Source organism: Bubalus bubalis, chromosome 9, assembly GCF_019923935.1.
Source record: "Bubalus bubalis isolate 160015118507 breed Murrah chromosome 9, NDDB_SH_1, whole genome shotgun sequence".
In the NCBI taxonomy this organism is placed as follows: domain Eukaryota; kingdom Metazoa; phylum Chordata; class Mammalia; order Artiodactyla; family Bovidae; genus Bubalus; species Bubalus bubalis.
This window is the reverse complement of record NC_059165.1, coordinates 101,714,192-101,720,915: the sequence shown is the minus strand read 5'-3', so window position 1 is coordinate 101,720,915 and position 6,724 is coordinate 101,714,192. Positions and strand designations below refer to the sequence as shown.

At 42.0% G+C, this 6,724-nt stretch overlaps 1 pseudogene; it reads left to right on the top strand.

Annotated features, from left to right (window-relative positions):
• Window positions 1-4,460: 4,460 nt before the first annotated feature.
• Window positions 4,461-5,416, top strand: LOC102414650 (annotated as a pseudogene).
• Window positions 5,417-6,724: the final 1,308 nt, after the last annotated feature.

The following is a 6,724-nucleotide window of genomic DNA, read 5'->3' as shown; positions in this document are numbered from 1 at the left end:
ATGTCTTGAACCTCCGTGCATAGTTCATCAGCACTGTATCTATCAGATCTAGTCCCTTAAATCTATTTCTCACTTCTACTGTGTAATCATAAGGAATTTGATTTAGATCATACCTGAAAGGTCTAGTGGTTTTCCCTACTTTCTTCAATTTAAGTCTGAATTTAGCAATAAGGAGCTCATGATCTGAGCCACAGTCAGCTCCTGGTCTTGTTTTCTCTGACTGTATAGAGCTTCTCCATCTTGACTGCAAAGAATATAATCAATCTGATTTCGGTATTGACAATCTGGTGATGTCCATGTGTAGATTCTTCTCTTGTGTTGTTGGAAGATGGTGTTTGCTATGACCAGTGTGTTCTCTTGGCAAAACTCTATTAGCCTTTTGCCCTGCTTCATTCCGTATTCCAAGGCCAAATTCGCCTGTTACTCCAGGTGTTTCTTGACTTGCCACTTTTGCATTCCAGTCCCCTATAATGAAAAGGACATCTTTTTTGAATGTTAGTTCCAAAAGGTCTTGTAGGTCTTCATAGAACCATTCAACTTCAGCTTCTTCAACATTACTGGTTGGGGCATAGACTTGGATTACTGTAATATTGAATGGTTTGCCTTGGAAACGAACAGAGACCATTCTGTCGTTTTTGAGATTGCATCCAAGTACTGCATTTTGTACTGTTTTGTTAACCATGATGGCTATTCCATTTCTTCTGAGGGATTCCTGCCTGCAGTAGTAGATATAATGGTCATCTGAGTTTAATTCACCCTTTCCAGTCTATTTTAGTTCACTGATTCCTAGAATGTTGACATTCATTCTTGCCATCTCCTGTTTTACCCCTTCCAATTTGCTTTGATTCATGGACATAACATTCCAGGTTCCTATGCAATATTGCTCTTTACAGCATCGGACCTTGCTTCTATCACCAGTCACATCCACAGGTGGGTATTGCTTTTGCTTTAACTCCATCCATTCATTCTTTCTGGAGTTATTTCTCCACTGATCTCCAGTAGCATATTGGGCACCTACTGACCTAGGGAGTTCCTCTTTCAGTATATCATTTTGCCTGTTCATACTGTTCATGGGGTTCTCAAGGCAAGAATACTGAAGTGGTTTGCCATTCTCTTCTCCAGTGGAGCACATTCTGTCAGACCTATCCACCTTGACCCGCCCATCTTGGGTGGCCCCACATGGCATCACTTAGTTTCATTGAGCTCGACAAGGCTGTGGTCTAGTGTGATTAGATTGACTAGTTTTCTGTGATTATGGTTTCATTGTGTCTGCAACGATGTCCTCTTGCAACACTTACCATCTTACTTGGGTTTCTCTTACCTTGGACGTGGGGTATCTCTTCATGGCTGCCCCAGCAAAGTGCAGCCGCTGCTCCTTACCTTGAACAAGGGGTATCTCCTCACTTCCACCCCTCCTGACCTTGAACGTGGAGTAGCTCCTCTAGGCCCTCCTGAGCCTATGGAGCCACTGCTCATGGACATGGGGTTGCTCTTCTCAGCCGCCACCCCTGACCTTGGGCGTGGGGCAGCTTCTCTTGGCCACCACCCCTCGGGCATGGGGTCCTCCTGGCTTCTGCCTCTGACCTTGGACATGGGGTAGCTCCTCTTGGCCACTGCCCCTGACCTCGGACATGGGGTAGCTCCTCTTGGCCACTGCCCCTGACCTCGGACATGGGGTAGCTCCTCTCGGCTTCCTCCCCTGACCTCTGACGTGGGGTAGCTCCTCTTGGCCATGCTTGTGTGCTGTCACAGCTGCCCACACTTATTCCTAGTGCAGTATTGCATAGGAACCTGTAATGTTAGGTCCATGAATCAAGGTAAATTGCAAGTGATTAAACAGGATATGGCAAGAGTGAACATCAACATTTTAGGAATCAGTGAACTAAAATGAATGGGAATGGGTGAATTTAATTCAGATGACCATTATATCTACTACTGTGGCAAATAGATGGGGAAATAATGGAATCAGTGAGGAACTTTATTTTGAAGGGCTCCAAAATCACTGCAAATTGTGAATGCATCCATGAAATTAAAAGATACTTGCTCCTTGGAAGAAAAGTTATGACAATCCTAGGCCGAATATTAAAAAACAGAGATATTCCTTTGCCAACAAAGGTCCATCTAGTCAAAGCTATGGTTTTTCCAGTAGTCATGTATGGTTGTGAGTTGGACTACACAGAAAGCTGGGCTCTGAAGGATTGATACTTTTGAACTGTGGTGTTAGAGAAGACTCTTGAGAGTCCTTGGACTGCAATGAGATTCAACCGGTCCATCCTAAAGGAAATCAATCCAGAATAATCATTGGAAGGACTGATGCTGAAGCTGAAACTCCAATTCTTTGGCCACCTGATGAGAAGAACTGACTTATTGGAAAAGACCCTGATGGTGGGAAAGATTGAAGGCAAGAGGAGAAGGGGACGACAGAGGATGAGATGGTTGGATGGCATCACCGACTCAATGGACATGAGTTTGAGTAAGCTCTGGGAGTTGGTGATGGACAGGGAAGCTTGGCATGCTGCAGTCCATGTGGTCTCAAAGAATCGGACACAACTGAACGACTGAACTGACAGTGGGCAAGAATCCCTTAAAAGAAATGGAGTAGCCCTTATAGTGAACAAAGAGTCTGAAATGTAGTACTTGGGTACAATCTCAAAACAACACAATGATCTCTGTTCATTTTCAAGGCTAACCATTCAGTATCAGAGTAACCGAAATCTAAGCCCCACCCACTAATGCCGAAGAAACTGAAGTTGAATGATTCTATGAAGACACTCAAGACCTTCTAGAAATAACATCAAAAAAAGATGTCCTTCTCATCATAGGGAACTGGAATGCAAAAGTAGATAATCAAGAGATACCTGGAGTAACAGTTAAGTTTGACCCTGGAGTACAAAATGAAGCAGAGCAAAGGATAACCGAGTTTTGCCAAGAGAATTCACTGGTCATAGCAACACCCTCTTCCAACAACACAAGAGCTGACTCTACACATGGACATCACCAGATGGTCAGTACTGAAATCAGATTGATTACATTCTTTGCAACTGAAGTTGAATAAGCTCTATACAATCAGCAAAACAACTTTGGGAGCTGACTGTGTCTTAGATCATGAACTCCTTACTGCCAAATTCAGACAACTGGAAGAAAGTAGGGAAACCTACCAAGCCATTTTGGTAAGACCTAAATCAAGTCCCTTACAATTATAAAGTGGTGAATGTGACAAAGATTCAAGGAATTAAATCGGATAGACAGAGTGCCTAAAGAACTATGGACTGAGGTTCATGACATTGTACAGGAGGCGGTGATCAAAACCATCCCCAAGAAAAAGAAATGCAAAAAGACAAAATGGTTGTCTGAGGAGGCCTTACAAATAGCTGAGGTTTTTATACTTATTTTTATACTTATTTAAATACACACTTTAATGAAGCAACAAGTTCACATGTCCCAGGCAGGCTCACCAACTGGACTATGAATGTTATTTCTTTACTCTTTAGGGTAAAGATAATTTGATCGACAGCTTTATTTCTAGAGGTTTTTTTTTTTTTTTCCCCTAATTTTGGTGGTTAGGAATGAGAAGGTGCTACCTTGGCAGCTTAGACAGTAAAGACTTTGCCTGCAATGCAGGAGACCTGGGTTTGATCCCTGGATTGGGAAGACCCACTGGAGAAGGCAGTGGCAGCACATGCCAGTATTCTTCCTGGAGAATCCCATAGACAGAGGAGCCTGGTGGGCTACAGCCCATGCAGTCACAAAGAGTTGGACACAGCTGAGTGTCTAACACCTTCACTTTCTTTCAGGGATGAGAAGAGCCTGGGAGTATTGTGCCCCTAACAGGACAAAATATGCTCTGTGTTGTGTGTTGTATGTGTCTTGTGGCTGATGCACAGTTCTGAGTGTTGACTACTTGAACCCATATGCAGTAAAGTGACCCTTAAAGACAGAAACCAGAATGTTAACCAACATATGAAGATAAGAAGAATCCCTGTGACTAGAATCCTTGCCTTGAAATCAAATTAATGTTCCGCAAAGAAAAGAATTTGACAAAGGGACTCCTTGTGCCCTGAAGTTCCAGTTGTGGTAAGGAGTCCACTCTCTGACACTATCTGTCATCACTCTCCCTGTGCTCTTTGCTCACTACACTGGAAATATATTGAGCCTGGAATGTCTGAAATGAGAGCCTTCTTCAGATCCTTTGCACTGACTCTTTTCCCTGCAGGGCACACACTTCCCCAGATAACTCTTTGTCTGCCAACTTTTTTTTCCTTAAGGTTTATGTACAAATATACCCCAGTTTTTCAGTCTTCCTGAACTTCCAATGAAAATAACAAAACCACCCGCTCTCTCTTATGTTTACTTTTGCTTGACAAACAACTGTAATTGCAGCATTTTCAACATGTTACTGATGTCCATTTATATAAAAATTAATCATAGTATTTTAAAATTTTAGTCTTTTATCACCACACATGAGACCAAGCAATGATACCCAATTTTCAGGATTTCTCCTTCTGGGATTATCAAAGAAACCAGAACTGCAGCCCGTCATATTTGGGCTTTTCCTCTCCATGTACCTGATCACTGTGCTTGGAAACTTGCTTATCATCCTGGCTGTCAGCTCAGACTCCAACCTCCACATCCTCATGTGCTTCTTCCTCTCCAACCTGTCCTTTGTAGACATCTGTTTCACCTCCAGCACCATCCCAAAGATGCTGTGGAACATACAGACCCAGAGCAAAGGTATCACCTATGAAGGCTACATCACCCAGATGTATTTTTCCGTACTTTTTGGACAACTTTTTCCTGGCTTTGATGGCCTATGTCCACTTCTTCACCATCTGTCACCCCCTGCACTACAATATCATCCCGAGTCCCCAGCTCTGGGGACTGCTGATGCTGGTGTCCTGGATCTCGAGTGTCCTAAATTCCTTGTCACAAAGCTTAATGATGTTGTGATTGTCCTCTGTACAGACATGGAAATACCCCACTTTTTCTGTGATCTCAATCAGATGTTCAAACTTGTCTGTTCTGACACTTTTCTTAAAGATGCTGTGTTTTATTTTTCAACTGGGTGCTGGCTGTGGACCCCTTGCTGGTATCTTTTACTCTTATTTTCAGATAGTTTCTTCTATATGTAGAATCTCATCAGCTCAGGGGAAGAATAAAGCATTTTCCACCGGTGCTTCTCACCTCTCAGTTGTCTTCTTGCTTTACTCTTCTGTCCTAGGAGTGTACCTTAGCTCTGCTGCTATACAGCTCACCCTCAAGTGCAATAGCCTCAGTGATGCACACTGTGGTCACACCCATGCTGAACCCCTCCATCCACAGTCTGAGGAATGAAGACATTAATGGGGCTCTGAAGAGATTATATGGGATGGCAGGTATAAAAGGACCAATCATTCTGGAGGTGAAGAAGTGTCTTTGATTGCATGACTCAAAACTTCAGAACACAAAATTGTGATTCTTTGAGCACTGTGGAACATAATTTGTTTCCAGTTATTTCCTGGGATTTCTATTTCTTTGAATTCAACCTTTGTATACAATTTCTTTTCTTTTTTTATTTAAAATGAATCCGCCACAGGTATACATGTGTTCCCCATCCTGAACCCTCCTCCCTCCTCCCTCCCCATTCCATCCCTCTGGGTCGTCCCAGTGCACCAGCCCCAAGCATCCAGTATCGTGCGTCGAACCTGGACTGGCAACTCATTTCATACATGATATTTTACATGTTTCAATGCCATTCTCCCAAATCTTCCCACCCTCTCCCTCTCCCACAGAGTCCTTGTACAGCCACTATGGAGAACAGTGTGGAGATTCCTTAAAAAACTGGAAATAGACATGCCTTATGATCCAGCAATCCCACTGCTGGGCATACACACTGAGAAAACCAGAAGGGAAAGAGACACGAGTACCCCAATGTTTATCGCAGCACTGTTTATAATAGCCAGGACATGGAAGCAACCTAGATGTCCATCAGCAGATGAATGGATAAGAAAGCTGTGGTACATATACACAATGCAGTATTACTCAGCCATTAAAAAGAATACATTTGAATCAGTTTTATTTTTAAACTTTACATTTCAACAATTCAATTTATTAATCTTTCTGCTTTGTCTGGTATACAGACAATTTTTCTTTGGGGCCATTTTCATATATTCCCAAAGTTTTCTGTACTTTGTATCAGATATATTTGTAAATTAACATATATTTCATGGAGAGACTTAGATTTTTTAAAAATATTTTCTTGTCAAAAGACTTATACTGTCCCACACAATTGCCCTTAGTTTCCATGAAAGAGCTATCATGAGTTGTTATACTGATATGAATAAAACTATACTTGGCATCTAAGATCATTTATGCAATGCCTTTGTAGGGGGAAAGATGAAACCACAGTTTCACTTTGGTATTGTCACTCTGCTTTACATCATTATTTTAACTGCTCTTTCTGGTAATGTGAACTGTCTCATGAACCCAATTTCAGTATCTATCTACTGATATGATGCTGTTGCCTAAGAGTGCCTGGGGGGCGTTGCCCAGGCCCATAATGTTTGTAGTTTTGATCTGAACAAATGTTTTGACTAAACCAGCCCTTATGTTGTTGTTGTTTTAAATGAAACATAACTGATATTACCTTATGTTAGTTTCAGGTGTACAACATAATGGTTTGATCATTTGTGTATATCACAAACTAATCACCACAATAAATCAAATTAGCTTCCATCATGATGTTGTT